At 43.0% G+C, this 16,321-nt stretch overlaps 1 protein-coding gene across 6 annotated transcripts in view; it reads left to right on the forward strand.

The window, feature by feature from the left end:
* Positions 1–571: 571 nt before the first annotated feature.
* The window catches only part of TMEM108 (transmembrane protein 108), a 167,433-nt gene continuing 151,683 nt past the window's right edge, over positions 572–16,321 (forward strand). For 2 of the 6 annotated variants that reach the window (XM_026094034.2, XM_026094035.2), the window contains exons 1-3: positions 572–695; positions 9,496–9,634; positions 14,401–14,459. The gene's annotated coding sequence lies outside the window, so the exon portion shown is untranslated. Of the gene's footprint in view, positions 696–4,328; positions 4,350–9,495; positions 9,635–10,206; positions 10,236–14,400; positions 14,460–16,321 lie in introns of those variants that run through there. The other 4 variants (XM_026094036.2, XM_026094033.2, XM_026094037.2 and 1 more) reach the window with 3 other exon arrangements.

Below are 16,321 nucleotides of genomic sequence, written 5' to 3' on the forward strand. Positions count from 1 at the left end.
CCATCGAAGTAATAGGAAATACAAGATAAGACCACCCGCGCTGGCACAAGAGACGCAGCGGGCTGCGTTTGGCGTCAATAATTGCATAGCGATAGAGAACCCCAAAAAGGCAAGTAAAACCAGTGAGATGGTTCCCCGTAGCAGTGAATACGGGCAAATACAAGCCTTGCGGCTCACCCCGAGGGCCGCCACTTGCAGCCGGCAGTACTGCGCGGGATAAGCACCAACCCGAGGGGGCGCCGGCACCCTTTCGGGGCCTGCCATCCCCGCGGGGCCGCCGCCCGCCCGCAGCAGCCGCGGGTTCCCCGTCAGGACCCGCCGCCCAGGAACAAAAGCTCCGGCGCGGACCAGGCTGAGCGGAACGCCCGCACGCCGCCGAAGCGCGCCGCGCCGCCGCCGCCGCCGCCGCCGCCACCCGCCCCCTGCGCGGCCCCCTCCCCCCCCGACACCCCGCGCCGCGCCTCCCGCCGCTCCCCATTGCGCCCGCCCCGCCCGGCGATTGGCCGGCCCCCAGCGTGACGGCGGCTCGGCGACGCCTCGCCATTGGCCGCGGCGGCGGCAGGCGGGGCCGGCCGGGCGGCGGTGCGTGTGTGTGAGGGGGTGTGTGTGTGCGCGCGCGCGGGGGTAGGGGTCGCGCGGGGGCGGGGGCTGCCGGCCGCAGCGGGCGGGGAGCGGCGTCCAGCGCCGCGGCGGAGGTAAGCGGCGGCGGGCTTGGCCGCCTCTACCGTGCGAGTGCGGGGGGCCGCGGGGCGGGAAGGGGCTCCGCTGTCTGAAACGCGTTCGTGTTGCTTTTGCTTATCTTTCCCTTTAAAAAAATAATAATTTCTATTTTTTGTGTTCCAGGTGAAATATGGTATAAAGTGGCAAGTCAGTTGTGCTTAGTGTTTTTTCTCCGCTCATTTAAAAAGATGGGCAGCCGTGTATCGCAGCTGCGCGCTTGGCGCGCTCCCGCGGCCGGCAGGGCTTGGGGCGCGCGCTGGAAATAGCGCGCGACTCGGCTGCGCGGGCGCTGCGCGGGCGAGGCGGCGGGAAGACCCGGCGGCGCGCGGAGCCCCGCGCCGCTCCTGCGAGGCGGCGGCGGCGGCGGCGGCGGCGTCTCCGGCAGCCGAGGCTGCGGGACGCCTGTGACCCGCGGCGAGCGCAACCCGAGGGCGCGAGGCAGCCTGTGGCTTGCGGGTTGCGTTTGAGGCGGGAGCCTGCGGGAGAGGCTGCGTCCTTTTCTTAGGCAGGCGTTGAAGCAGAGCCAGTTGCAGTCCTGTGGCAGGCAGCACCTTTTATCTAGGTGCTTTGCAAGCGAGACCTTCCCGTATTTCTTTCAAATAGTAGGAGGGACCGGGTGACTGTTTCGGGAAAATGTTTGAAAGCTTGCGTTGGATGCGAGGGTTATGCCAGAGGTAAATAAAACAGCGGTGGATAAAGAATTAAGGATTGGACTGACTTAGACAGAAAAAAAAAAAAAAAAAAAACGGAAAGGAAGCTGAAGTGTGCTGTGAATAAATGGCTGTGCTTGTGCGGCAGGACTACGAAGCATATAATCTCGCAGAGGAAACCCACCTTCGATAGCTGCAGCGAGCGTTCAGGCACGCAAGCCCTGCGGAGGGAGTCGCGCGTGTGTGGAGAGGCGTCTGTGAAAGAAGCCTCTGGCTGAGGCGCGCAGGATCAGCCCCTCTTTATCCTGTCGGCATTTTAACGTTCAGAAGTGACCCTTTGCCTGCCTCGGGGGGTGGATCGGCAGTGAGGATGTGCTTCTGATGAATGATGCCGTCACTCCGCAGCTGATCTTTTTTTTGGGAGGTGGGGGGAAGAGCAGGTTAAAGAATACAGTTCAAAGGCATGCACAATTTAAAAAAAATCCATGATTTTCTCCTAATTAGGAATGCTCTTCAGTAGTGATTCTGGAAAGCCAATCTGATGGTACAAACCTAAAATAAAGTTTGAAATCTTACATTTGCAGAGCAAGTTAACCAGTTAAATTACAGGAACAGATAACAGTATAGGAGCAGCAGTACTACCTATAGCTGAAAATATTTTAGTGGCTTAACTTTAATACTGTATTAATCAGAACTAAATCTAGACTTGCAAGTAATTGGCCATTTCCACCTATGCTGTTGTCCCAGAGTAACCTATTCTCATCAGCTTTCTGGTTTAGGTAGCAGATTTACTGTAACTTCCAATCATAAAGCAATCTTTGATTCAGAAGCAGTAAAATAATTACAGTAAATTTAATACCAGCTATACTGATTGTCATGGATCATACTAATCATCTCTCTGAGAACCAACTATTCCTTTAAAAAACATATGTTTTTTTGTTCGGATTTGAAAACTGCAAAAATACCCTTAATCCTATTAAGACTGATGGAATTTACTCTATCCTGTAAACTGATGTTCTCTAGATTAGTGCCAGATATGGAACAGATTGAACTTTAGTCTTTCCACTGGAGAGATTAAAAAAAAAGGGAAGGCAATTACAAGTGTTAAAATGGGAGAGATGTAATTATTAATTTATATACAATATCTGCAGTTATAGCATAATGCAGAATAAAATAAAGCTCCAGTTTATTATTGACAAAGCCTTTTATTTCTGTTAATAAAACTGACATGCTAATATTATGCTAAAAGAGCTGCAATAATGTGCATACATTAAAGCCATTCTCATGTATCGACACCGACTGCCTTAGAAAGTTTGAAAACACTGGGCAATCTTTCCTCTGCTGGCAACGGGAGGCAATATTGCTAAGTGCCTTTGCTGTAGCGTCTGCTCTGGTGCTGCCTTCCCTGGGAGGTTTTGCCAGGGCCAATTTCTGCCTTAGCAGATGAGCTGACTCAGCGCCTAGCACGTTCCTGCACAGCCCACAGGTGCCCATGGCTAGAGTTTACCTATGCCAAATCCCTCAGGTGGGCATGCAACAGGCCTTGGTTACCTCAACAGTTAGCACAACAAAATGCAGCAAATTCGTGCACCCATCCAGCTCACCGCAGATAAACATATACTTCTCTGAAGACATACGTAGACCAGAGTTTTCAGCTATGCTTTAAATTGGATTAATCGATTTCCAGATAAGTAGAGGCAATTAATGTGCACATAAATTCTAGTATAGATATTTGCAGATGATTTATTCCTCGTCACATTTCATGGGTCTGTGTGCGAGAGAATTCCTTCACCTGATGGTTTCATGACACACTTGTTTGCAGGCTGTATGGACTCATAGGTCTGGCCATATTTACTAAACAATTAAATGAATCAGTAGCCAACAAATTTGCAAATAGGCAGTGTAATTATAGTCTCCAAAGCTTGGGCAGTGATGGAGCACAACTGAAGAAAAATTTATTTTCTGCATCAAAACTGTTTGAGTGATAGGGTGCAAATTTACCACTGTGGTAATTAAGTTGGGTTAATTAAAATCATTAGAAATTAAAGCAAAAACAAAACCTCTCATCTTGACATTCCCTGAGTGAAACCATAGCAAACCATAAGACAACACAGTTACGCCATAGAGTAACAACAAGTAATTCAGTTGAAGGCATATACTTGCCACAGTAAATACACAAAATAAAAACAAAGTAACATTGCTGTTATGTTTTTAGCTTAGAAAATTGCCTTATTTGAGTCTCCCATTGACTGAAAACTTGGTTATTCCTGACTAGGAGTAGATTAGGAATAAAATCAAGTTGTAATTTTGGACCCACTTTGTACCTGTTGTGAATAAAACCTAAATTTGAGTTTGTGAGGCATCAGAGACCAGAATTTTGAGCTTAGAGATGTTATCAATAGAGCTTAATGATATAATGATTGGAATATGATAACTGTTGTAATAAGGGGAGAAGGGGATGGGGATAGGAGAGCTATGAGCTGTCTTTTGCTCCTGGCTGACCGAGGAGTTGGACTAGGTGGAACATCCTTGGTGCTGATGACAGCATGTGTAATTCATAGTTAAAGCACTCATCGTGACCTCTGGCTTGCAGATAGCATTGCCTTAGAGAAGTGTATGAGCTTGCACATTTACCTCTTCTTTGCAAAGCTCTCTTGAGTACTAGGTAAAGATCCAACCCGTTCTTTATTACAGGAAAAGAAATTCTGTACACTCTCTCTCATCATTCCTTATGCATCAGAAAGCAGATTTTATCCACAGCGTGCTACAATGCTGAGGAAGAGACTCTCTAACTGGAATTGCTATGGCATTCTGTGTCTAGGAGCATGATATGAAGGAAGACACGGATCACACAATGCCACAAGTGGGCAGTGCATGAAATGCTGCAAGCAGAACCCCTGAGCTTGCTGTGAGCAACTGTGACCACTGGGCTTGTCCTTCTGAGAAAGGCACAAGAGGAACTGTTGTATGACTTTTACAGTAAGGAACGTCTTTAACCTTTGGTTTAATTTTCAAATTCACTGTTTCATCAATCCATCCTATCTATGAAGTGTGGAGACCTCAAATGAAATTCATTAGGATTAGGTTTTTGTTGACTCAGTCATGTCATAACATTTCTGTAAAAATTTAGGGAGCAGTGCTCTGTTTACAGAATTGCTGAGTTTGGGAGGGACCTCTGGAGATCATCTAGTCCAACTTCCTGCTCAGTGCAGGGTCAACTAGAGCAGGTTGCCCAGGGCCATTGCCAGATTTTGAATATCTCCAAGGATGGCGACTCCACAACCTTTCCTGGCAACCTGTCCCAGTGTTTGAACACCCTCACAGTAAAAAAGTTTTTCTTATTTTTAAATGGAACTTCCTGTATTTCAGTTTGTGCCCATTCCCGCTGAGAAGGGTCTGGCTCCGCCATCTTTATTCCCACCAATAAGATATTTATACACATTGATAAGATCCTCTGTGAGCCTTCTCTTCTCCAGGTTAAACAGTCTCAGCTCTCTCAGCCTCTACTTATTTGCTACGTGCTGCAAGCCCTTAGTCATCTTCATGACCTTTTGCTGGACGTGCTCTGGTATGTCAATGGCTTTTGTGTACTGCAGAGCCCATTGCTGGACCCACTGCTTGAGATGTGGCCTCACCAGTGCTGAGCAGGGGGAAAGGGTCACCTCCCTTGACCTGCTGGTGATGTTCTGCCTAATGCAGCCCAGGAGGCTGTTGCCCTTCTTTGCCACAAGGGCGTACTGCTGGCTCACATAGGACTTGTTGCCCACCAGGACTCCCAGGTCTTTATTTGCCAAGCTGCTTTCCAGCCAGTTGGCCCCTGCCTGTACTGGTGCATGGGCTCATTCTTGCCCAGGTGCAGGACTTTGCATTTTGCTTTGTTGAACTTCATGAGGTTCCTTCTGCCCCTTTCTCCAGCCTGTTGAGGTCCTTCTGAATGGCAGCCATCTGGTGTATCAGCCACTCCTTCCAGTTTTGTGTCATCTGCAAACTTGCTGATGGTGCGCTCTGTCCCATCATCTGGTCTAGCAGGTGCAGCATTGGGTTGGTCATCACCTGGCCTGGCAATGTATCTTCAGCTCCGGCATTAACCTCTTTGTCTTGTGCCCCGCTTTTTCTAAGATGGAGACAGCTCTATTAAACTTCATCAAATGCTTTTAGAGCTTCTGATGAATACAATGTTGTATGCGCTAAGTATTATTATTGTTATGAGCAACATTACTGTTATAGGCAATGTATGTTGGGGTCTACAAAATATTCAGGAAGTGCTTCTTTATATACTTATTTTCAATAATGCTTTCAGAGAAAAGTACCACTGGATTTCAGCTTGTTAGTTGTGTTCCTCCACCAACAGTAGGTGCCTTGTAAAAGTGGAGATCAGGCTGCCACTCCGTTTGGCTCGCCATGCAAGTGGAGACTCAATTTGTACAACCTGGTGGAAGGGGGACGTCACCATGAAAGAAAAGGGAGGTGCAACACAAGGAATAAGAGCTTTAGGATTGGGTTTGTTATCAAATTATTTTAACTGAATATTTCACTTAAGAAACTCTTTTCCAATCCGCTAAAATGATTGCTGTCATTTGTTAGTGAAGGTCTCGCATCCAGTCACTGCACCAGGCCCAATATGGGGATCCTGAAGGGTGTCTTCTTTTCAGTTGCTTTCTGCAAGTGCAAGGTAGATATTGTCATCAACTCCCACCAAGTTTAGCAGATTTCCAGGTTTTCAAATACCTTTTTGAAATCATACTGAGTAAGCATTCCCAGTGTGCATAAGGTGAGGTATTAACAGAGGGTAGTCTCTGTAGGCCCTCTTTATAATCCACAGGGAGAAAAGGGGTCCTGAAGAAAGCAGTTCACAGCAAGAACTTACTGTAGTGTTGTGAATTACCCCTGGAGAAATCCCTCTTTCTCCCTAGAGGTAACTCAGGGAGACCAGGTTAAAGTTAGCCTTGGGGGATATCATTTGCAGTGCTACAACAGCAACATGCAACACCATCCCTTTTCCTGGCATTCAGTAAGCTTGTCAAGTCTTCATAGCAATGAGAGTTTGTGCCTTTCAGGGCTCGAGGATTAGAGTGAAAAGGTGGGGAATTCACTGGATCTTAAGAAGTTATTGGGACAAGAAAGAGAAGAAGGTGGGGTTTCTAAGCAATTATATACAATTTCCTAAGCAATTATATAAAAAATAGGTTTCTGAGTTGCATTTTTTCAAAATAGACTTGGAATCTTAAAAGACTGTGATCTTGAATACCTCATGTGGTAGCAGAAGAGGGGATAAACAGGTGTACGTCCATCAAAACCATAAAGGATAGAGAGGAGTAAACAAGAAGGGAGGAAGAACAGAAAGGAGAGAGAAGAGAGCAGGTAGAAGTGCAGAGGAATGAAGGCAGCTGGAGCCAGTATGCTAGTTGCAGCAAGCTGATTTCCCTCAGCCTTGTGATAATGCTATTGGGGAAAGACCGCAGGCTAGGATGTCAGTCCAGAGGTGCTCTTATACTTGGTAATTTTGACAAGATGTAATGCATGCTGGAACTATAGAACGATGACATTAATATGAATCACCAAAGAGAATGTGAATGAGAGTGTTTTATGCTGAGAAGGGTATATATGCTTCCAGAGACACTGAAAACATTTTCCTTTTGAACAGTGCTTGCATAATTCTGACAGTTTTGGTATGGTTTGATAAAAAGTTTGGCTGGGCAGCTCCTGTTGCTTTATTAAGCAGATTTTATCAGGAAGTTTCTTTAAGTAAAGCATCACTGTGCCTCAGAGGAGCAAATACACGTTTATGACAAGCTGCTAATACCATACGTTCTCTTAGTGGTCAGGGGAAGACATGAGGGGGTCGGTGGTGAAAGAAGCCTTATGCAGTCACTTACAGCATCACTGACATTCGGTTTGTAATCCAGAAGTCATCTTCCAGCAGAGATGAAGCAGGACAACATTTAGGCAGACTTTGTGATGGTGGTAAAATGGAGCTTGCACAGTAAGAGTGATTGTTGGAGGGGTTTCACGATATATGTTCACATGCATAACCACACAAGATTAACCACATCAAGATTTGAAATGCACAGCTATTCTGGGAGCTCTTCATACCTGAGGAATAGTTGCAGCTTTGTCTTCATAAAGTCATTGGTCCAGATCCGCATCCACTGTAAATAGATCAATCCAAGTCAGTGGAGCGATATCTGCTCTTCTGTGGACCTTGCCTGATGTTTTAAGTGTGTTTTTTTCCCCCCGGAGTTTGGAAAGCCACACAATACACATACAGTGGAGGGATTTGGCTTGGTCAGTGGTATTCATATTCAAAGACTTAAAAGGGGTGATCCATGTTATCTGTATCAAGCTGTTAAAGCGATGGTTTATAGCATGTTCCGCAACTGCGTAGCTTAAGACTGAGAGGTGCTGACAAAATACTCTTTTTGCATGTGTGCACAAACACACACACACAGAGAAAAGCTAAAAAGTCTGCTTTTCACATGGTGAAGATTTTAAGAGATAGAACTAACATTTATAGATAACATCTGTATTGTATTGTAACATATGAATGGAGCTGAGAGCAGTGGAATCATTTGTATATATTGATAATGCTCCCTTGCTCGTTTTTATCTTTTTATACCTATGCAGATCCACATTGCAAAATAACTGAAACCAGGACAGTAGCTAATCAAGATGTGTGTTATCTTTCAAACACTTAGTTCCCTTTGCCTTAGTTTCTGAGTAAATAGTTAAGTGCATATCGTGTAACCAGACACTTGAAGAGACTTTAGGTGTTGTGTTAACTTGGACTTTATATTACATGAACTACAGAAATTCCTTGATGTCTGTCATTATACAGGACAAACCCTGTAAAATAATCATGCAGTGCTATATACAAAGGACTAGAAATAGAGTACATCCATAGTTTAAATACACCATAATGTTGTAGCAGTCTATTTATAATGGCAGATTGAGGGGGGGATTGCCTATTGATTTCTCTCTTTGTTTCTGTCAGTATTTGTACAGAGTCTGTGCATCATGAGGGTAATTAATCTCACCGAGCAACCAAGAAAAATATAGTTCCAGATGTTTTTTCGCAAACTCTATCATGCTTGCTGCTGTTGGGTCATTCCTTCCTTTGTTCCCCGCTGCAGGGAACTGCCTCTTACCGATCCCCACACTCAGCATTGACATGGTTGCGCACGCTGAGTGTCCTGTAGGAATCTGGCACACGGCAATCAGGTTTTGTTTCGTGCTTTCATCTGTTCTTAGCTAGTGTTGTGGCAGGGGTACGCCATCAGGGTTCTCTCTAGTTGCATCCAGGCACTGCAATAATATACGTTCAAGGAATCTCTCTGTGGTTCCCTGAGTAGTTCTACCAAGAAAAAGCCCTCTAAATGAATATGCCTACTGTTTTCCTAAATTTCACCCTGCTCTGGACAAATTTTGAGCGTTGCTCAAAAACACTTCTTTGATAGAGTTTTTCTTTTTTGTTGGCTTAATCAGTGAATACGAATATTGGCCAAAGCATGGTTGATTCTAGTTGCTTCTCTGCAGGACCTCATTGTCCTCTCCAGTTTTCAGCTTTAATAAAGACACTGTCAACCTGAGTATACTCCCAGATTTGAAGCTTAAATGTCCTACTGTGAATTATTTGGATGATGGATGAGGAGAACATTTTTGCTCCTCTAATACAGTATGTCAGCCTCCAGTTCTTCAAAAATTCATAGCATTCCTGTTACTGAACTGGTATTTAAATTATTTAATTTATTCCTCTTTCACAAGTCAATCTTTAACAGAGACAATCACAAAGTAATTGACAATTCAAAGTTTTGAGTGTTTGGATTTAAAAAAGGTAAGATCATATTCTCAAATATGTAAGATATACACGTATGGAACATGATGTTCTGGAAAACTTGTGAAGAAATCCTAACAAAGTCATTTCTGTATCCTCCCATCCGCTTATTTATCTTCCAAAAAAATCAATGACCTAAGGAAACACTGCAGTTGGTAACTCATTGCCCTGAAAGCTCTTGAGAGCAAAGGGAGCCACATGGCACAGTGCCATATATATTTAAATTGAATGCCTTGTAGAATGAGATACGGATAAACATCTTGGAATAACACACCCACTTCTGTAAATTTACAGGTTGCACCAGCTGGCAAATTTAAAATATAACATAAGAAAAGCAAGAAGCTGGAAGAGCTGCTGTTGATCAGAAAGGGCAGAACTGATGAACTGTATGGATATAGATATGTTTGAAGGCGTCTGCTCTTCCCACTACAAGGTAAGGCACAAAGGGATTTTTCTGCCAGTTTGTCTCTCTTTATTGCAGTGCATCTATTCTTTCTGTGGCAATGCCCAAGATAGCAATCGAGTTACTCTCTGAAGCTTGTAGAAGTAATAAACACTGGTTCGTTGCCAATATCCAGCGTAGGAGCTTATGGCTAAAAATTGTGGCCTGTAGTAAATGTGTAACTGGGCTATATTCAGACCAAAAAAGGCCTGAACTTTCAAAAGTCAATGACAAATGTAGATCCTCAGATCTGATAAAATTCATACTTTTATTATGTAAAGTATCTGCTAAGATAGTCAACATGGGTCTGGAAATATTCCCCAGCACTACAAGTCTTCTTTGCTTTTAGATGTCCAAATAGGAGACCTTCTAGCCACCTAAGACATCTTTCACATATGTCTCATTGCCTAATGATGTAGATTCAGGTAGCTTTGAAACTCATACCTCTTAATACAGGATCATTCCTAATCAGGAGAAAATATGTCTAAACTAGATGTAGTTAGAGACCCAAATTATGCTATTTTCTCCATTAAGTCTTACTTACAGTGTTCTTTCACTTTCAGGATTGCTAAGTTGCTTTTTATATGACTTGGTAAGTTTTGAAATTGTCTGTATATTCCACTAAGAAGATACTAATGATGTATTGTTTTTGGCCAGGATGTTGGGGGGGGGGATACATTTGTTTGATGTGTTTGCTTGATCAAGTGTTCAAGTTTGATAGGTTTTCCTGTGTCTTTCTCCTGATGCCTGGATACAGTATCATGTATTTTGAATGCTTCGTTTATTGGGTTGTGTTCACCAAAGGTATGATAAAATGCAGAGGTTTTCCCAAACTTCAGTTTGGAATGGGTAGAAACATCTGAGAAAAAAGAAATGAAGCAAACCAATTCTTCCAACGCAAGATTGCTACAGAGCAAATGCAAAACCACAACAGCTGCTGATGTTACTCAGTAGCCCAAATTAGGCAGCCATGCAGTTGTAAAAAGGTTCAGTTACAGCTGGTCTTTGTTGGTGACTGCTTTAACCCAGAAAGGACTATCAGCTGAAGTCTGCGTGTGATGCACTTTTCTCACCAGCCAGTGTCAGATGATGAGGGAACAATTTGTGTTGGGGGAAGGCACTGCCACTGTCTCTATTTTGTACAGAAATACTGACCACCAGTTTCTGGTGTTATCTGTGTGACATTTTCACGAGTACCACATTCACAAAAGAAGAAAGAGAAGTGTGCAGGAACTAAATTAAAGAGATCACCTTCTAAAGGTGGGGAAGCAAACAGGCTATGATACTACACATGCTATAGAAGTTAGAGGTGCTCCCCTGTATGCTGAAATAATGGGAACGGAAAGGTGTGGAGTATTTTGAAAATGCAAAGATAAGCAATAACAAATACAATTTACAAGGAAAAACACATTCAAGCCCTTGAGTGCTTGGGACATTCCAGTGATTTTTCCATAATTGTTGTTATGGAGGAATGTACATAGAAAGATCATAGAAACCTCAGCTGTAGCGAATGCAACGTCTCTTAGACCTTGTCTGGATGGCAGATGTTTCTCTGAGGAGTTCGATTTTTCCTCCAGATGCTTGTGTAGCATCTGGTGTCCACATCCAAAGTGCTCCAGCTGAGTCTATATTACTACCCAACACTGTTTGGTTCAGCAGGTTTAAGTGCTGGTCTGGTCTGCACTTTCTCATTCTGAACACCCTTATACTTAATATAAGTGGAGTCCCCAGCTCTACTGCAAATTTCTGTTATAATGGGGTACCTTGGTTCTGTGTGTGCAAAATGAGAATACCATTTACTATCCCACTTTGTCTATTCTGATCATAAACTTTTCTGAATAGGAACTTCCAAATTTGTGCTTTGTGTGATGCTGGGAGGAACCCAGTCTTGGACAGGGCCTCTGGCTGTCCTTGTGTGACAAGTAATTCTTCCAAATAGCATTTGCATTCCTGCAGCAGCCATTCTGGGAATGGAGAATGGATGCATGGAGGGAAATTCATGCTCCGTGGGTGTAGCTCAAGATCAGCCATTCAGATCACAAGTCAGGATGAAAGACACAGTGGCACCTAAACTGATTTTTCTCTGAAAAGGACTAGTACTAGTGACTAAGGAAAAATGCACACGGTCAGTATGTCTCTGTGCCTCAGTTAGCTAGATTTGTAGTCATATATTCACAGCAAAAAGGGTGTTGCAGCCCCACAGTTGCTCTGTTTTCATTTGCCAAAGGCCATCGCCCTGCAGTAGTGTTGGTGTGGAGCGTGTGCTGGCACCACAGCTATTTCTGTGTACAGAAACACAGCTACGCTGCTGTTTCAGTGCCGTCCACTCTCTGCACTTTGCTTTAAAGTGGTGGAGACACGTTCCACTTGTGCAACTCTGCTGTTGGGATGGTAGCCTGTGGCTGTGGGATAGAATAAATAAATGGAGGTAATAATGTTTTAAATCAAAGCCATGCCCTGGATCCCCGAACTTTTCATATTGTCGTTTATACGTAGGCATTACTACTGAGAGCCTTTTAGGTATTTTTAGATGAGAAATGCTTGAAACTATGCAGAAACAGTTCAGGAGGTGAAAGAACAGACTACCTTCTAGCTGATACCCACTAGAAGTATTCAGATATTAACTGAAACCTGCATAGCTTCTGTTAATTTGTGTCAGCGATCTAGTAGTTTTAAACAAAAGTTTTTTTGGAAGAACAGCTGAAGATGTATGGGCTAGATCTGTATTAGAAAACTTCAGAGCCAATGAACAAAAAAATTCCTTCATCTCATCAAAATTTTTCGTATCTCTTGTTTTTTCTGCAGAATGTAAAGGTATGTTTGTTCTCCATATTGAAGCACTGTTCATTTATTTGTCTGAAACCTTTATTTTCAAACCTCAGTATAGCTGAATTGAAGCCAGCTCCTTTTGCTAGGCCTTCACACAGTTAAGTGAAAGAGCCCCTTCTTACAGTTGAATGAAGTGGACTAGCTTGATTTTGGTTATGACTTTGGCCCGTCTTACTCCCTTCTGATGCAATGAATTTGCTATTACTATTACTCACTTTTGTTAGTAGCACTGAGGGACCCCAGCCATTGCCTAGGTCTCTGTTGTGCCAGGTGCCATGCCAGACCAAGCATAAATCACAAATGCTCCCTGCTGCGAAGAGCGTACAATCTAAGAGGCAGGAAAGAACAGATGGGCCCAGGCAGACCCAGGAATATAGAGGACACTGAGACATTTTTTGTTAGCATGGTAAGCACTTGCAGGCAGCCATTTCTATATGCAACTCTATAGCTCTGAAGTGATTGTATTTTAATGTGGTGTTTTGAGAAGCAAAGCACTTCGTCCCTTGGAAAGTAGGGAAGGATCCTAAGAATTGTCCATAATGTCATTGCAGTTCTCCCTGCACACTCATTTTGATTTGAGTAAGAGCAATTTGATATAAACTGACTCAAAAATGGAAGCAGTCCTGGTAGTGGGGAGAAGCTTTGCCTTTTGGAAGTGAGGGTGACATACAGCTTGCCTGTCCTATGGTGTAATTTGTCCTGACGTTTGATGGCACAGTAAATTCTTACTAACTGCAATGACATTTGCCCTGCATGACATAATTCAAAACATTTTTCCGTAATACTTCCACTTGAATCGATAGCCAAACTGTCTTTTCTAATTTCAGCCCTTTCGCTCCCTTGTCCCTGGTGATAAGTTTTGCTGTTGCAGGATGTGTTTGCCAGTGCTGCCTGAAGTCAAAAGATGAGATAGCAGCTAGCAATCCAAGTTTTTTCCCCATCGCTGCACGAGCATGCTAGAAGTTGTTAATCCTTCACGAGGCAGATCATGAAAGAGTTAGCTTCAGAGGTTAACCCTCCCAAAGCAGGCAGTGTGATAGAGAAGTAACAACAAAGTCAACTAACAATATGGTGTGTTTGTACTTCCTACCATTTAATGCTACTAATATTTGACATTAATCGCAAAATATTACATTCAAAACCCATCAAAAGGAAAATGGTGTGGATGAAGATCAGAGTCTTCATAATCAAAAAAAAAAGGTATTTTCTTCTAATTTTAATGTGGGTCACTCTGAGTGGGAATTGCTTTGTTACAGCTACCTTTGATATTAATTTGTTTCTCCAAGGAGAGTTCCTATTTTCTCCGCTACAAAAGGATGCCTAAGCACTTGTTGCAGCTTAGACAGTCATCTGCTCAAGTAGCATATGGGCTGCTGCAGTTAGTTGTGATCTCGTCACCAGGAAATGCAGTAGTGTCTTTGATAATGTTTTGCTCATGCTGACCCCACGAGATACGCACAATTCACTCCACTTGATGGGCCTACTGTTTTTCATCACAGAAAACGTATTTCATGACTGTTCCTCATCCTTAGCAATAACACTTTATTTGGGGTGGTAGGACATTATTACTTACAATGCAGGTGAAAAGAGCCTCGTAGGTGCAGTTCAATATGTTCAATCAAGTGGGGTGGGAAATTCACTAGGGAGTAGAGGAAATTTGGGAATATGACTGCTCGCTTGATAGCCGATATAAAAGTAAAGTGGTACACTTGGTAAACTGGACTGGGAAGGCTTATGTAAGGGTGGACTCGCTACAGAAATTAGTCTAAGAGGAAGAACTAGCACATTTCTGTAAGAACTAGCAAGAAGAAGGGCGCAGATGCCTGAGTATACAGGCTGTGTACTTCTTTCTCCATTTTCTTGCCTAACACACAGAACAAAACCTGGAAAAGTCACCTACTTTTAGGTGGTTGTTTATTTTGTTTCAGGCTCCTCACAAGTCTAATGAGTCATGGGCTTGAGGACAACCTCATATCAACTGCATGAGGTAGGAAAATACTATTGTCACCCTCCCTGTACAGATGGCCACTGAGATTAGCCCGGGGTCCTGCAAAGCAGAGCAGAGAACTAAATTCCACTTCTAAAACCAATGCCAAAACCGCTCAGCAATCTCTCTGTTTTGTAGAAGAGACTTTGAAACTCCCGCAGTAGTGAGAGAGTATAGGATCTAAAATCCCAAAGCAGTTTTTTACCTGTATTAGGTATCTAACCTGCTTAGATTGCATCCTTTTCCTCTTATTTTAAGAGCTGTAAATCTTGATACTTTTTGCCATATGCTAACAACTCAGTGACAAGAGTTAGTCAGAAATTCCCCATGCAAATGGAAAATTCCTTAAATGACCTCTGCAGCGTAAGACTGATGCTTCATTACCTTTGGTGTGGTATTAGTAGGGGTTCTCTTTTCATTTCTCATTTATTTGAATTTTATAGAAGAAACTAACCCACACAGTGCTTGATATGGCCATGTCTAAGTCTTTTCTGAGTAGCAGTTGTATCATTTTAATGTGTTCCTTTATCAATGCAGCAAATGTCACATCCCATCCTTAATGGGTTTCAGATTACAAATGATAGACTTAACTATTGACTCAGTATGTTATACCAATGTGCTGATTTTCTACAGAATGAATAGGCCACACTAGTTAGATTAAGGATCAGTCCATTGAATTTTCAGCTGTGCATTTCTAAGTCAGATTTAAAGTGAGCAAAAAGGTCACATTTTGTTGCAATTATTTGCTGTTTGGGAAAAGAACTAGAAATAGGTTTGCTGTAAATGGGGTACAGCAGACCATGGAAATTCAGCAGAGACGGGTGGTTTTGAGAGAGTTCAGCTTGTCACAAGGAAGAGGCCGAACTGTGCTTTTAAACTGTGATAATCTGCCTAGAGAGGTGAGGCTGCAACTGAAACAGGGTCATTTTGTTGTGCTCAGGATGTTCCCATAAACGAAGATCCTCTTACTGGAATGAAGCTAGTGTGAAAACATGTGTTAGAAATAAAAATACCGGTCACGTGTTGTATACCTTTCTGTATCTGTGCTGTTAATTACAGCTTAGATTACTAGAAGTGCGTTTTAAATGCTCTGCTTGTGATCTAGCCTTATCTTATTTTTGCTGGTTTTTCATATGTGTGCTAATGGCTTAGCTTTAGTTACAGGTGTAAACTGCTTTAAAAAAAGCTTCTGTAAAAGCAAAGGCAGAAAAAATTGCTCTCTTTTTTTGAAGAAGAGTTGTCATGTGGTGTCTGGAATGCAAACAGCAAAGGTATGAAGTCAAAGGAATGATCGTGACTAGGATGGTAGAAGCTCATCACACTACGTTTAACAAGTGAAAGCCAACATTATCTTTTGCACTTACTCTGGAGTTGTTATAGCTGCAAAGAACTAGCTGAGTGCTGAATCGAAGTGTTTAAAAATGGGGAAAGATTTTGACTGCTTTAATGTTCTGTAAAAGCATGTTTTTATGCATTTCAGTGTGGGATCCAAATTTAAATTGTCAGCATCCTTCCAAATGTGCATTAAAAGGCTTGGGAAAATGATGTGTTTGATACAGGATTTGTCAGAAGAGGGAATGGTGGCTTCTTTCTATTTTGTTAGAATTAATGTGAGACAAAGATGGTCTGAGCACCCTGTTAATGACAAAGAACTCCAAGATCTGTTTTTTCATGGCTTTAGCCAAATCACCTAATTTATCAGTCTTAAGTCTCTCCTTTGGTTAAATGCAGTAATAGCACTAACTTCGTTTGACTTTGGGAAGGAAATGATGGCAAAATGTGTGTGCATTTGCTGAAATTCCATGTGGTTAAAATGCAAAGTATGGTTATCATATGGCTTTGGTTCGGGGAACAATATGATC

Source organism: Dromaius novaehollandiae, chromosome 2, assembly GCF_036370855.1.
Source record: "Dromaius novaehollandiae isolate bDroNov1 chromosome 2, bDroNov1.hap1, whole genome shotgun sequence".
Classification (NCBI taxonomy): domain Eukaryota; kingdom Metazoa; phylum Chordata; class Aves; order Casuariiformes; family Dromaiidae; genus Dromaius; species Dromaius novaehollandiae.